Source organism: Atta colombica, unplaced genomic scaffold, assembly GCF_001594045.1.
Source record: "Atta colombica isolate Treedump-2 unplaced genomic scaffold, Acol1.0 scaffold275, whole genome shotgun sequence".
Taxonomy (NCBI): Eukaryota; Metazoa; Arthropoda; class Insecta; order Hymenoptera; family Formicidae; genus Atta; species Atta colombica.
The window spans coordinates 95,224-95,529 of NW_017259376.1; the positions used below are offsets into that span (position 1 = coordinate 95,224).

The 306-nt window shown below is 30.7% G+C and overlaps 1 protein-coding gene across 5 annotated transcripts in view; it reads left to right on the forward strand.

The window, feature by feature from the left end:
- Positions 1 to 306, forward strand: part of LOC108689736 (2-oxoglutarate dehydrogenase, mitochondrial) — an 18,026-nt gene that overhangs the window by 4,365 nt on the left and 13,355 nt on the right. The gene's annotated exons all lie outside the window — the stretch shown is intronic.

Consider the following 306-nt stretch of genomic DNA (forward strand, 5'->3'; position numbering starts at 1 on the left):
GTGAAGTAACATTTTATTGAATTACTTTCATGAATATTAATTGTATTTCAAATTTGACGTATTACATCTGACGCAATTATACGCAACGATAAAATCGAACGTTTCGGCTCAGTTCGAGCCATCCTCAGCGATGTTCAAATAACAAATTTAACATTCACAATTATTTAATCGTGGATTCGAACATGATTAAATAATTGCGAACGCTCGAATAACTGCGTATAACGAATACGTTTATACATATATCGAATGAGGTTTTATTTAACTTGTGCACAAACAAGTGCGCATATACACATATATATATATATA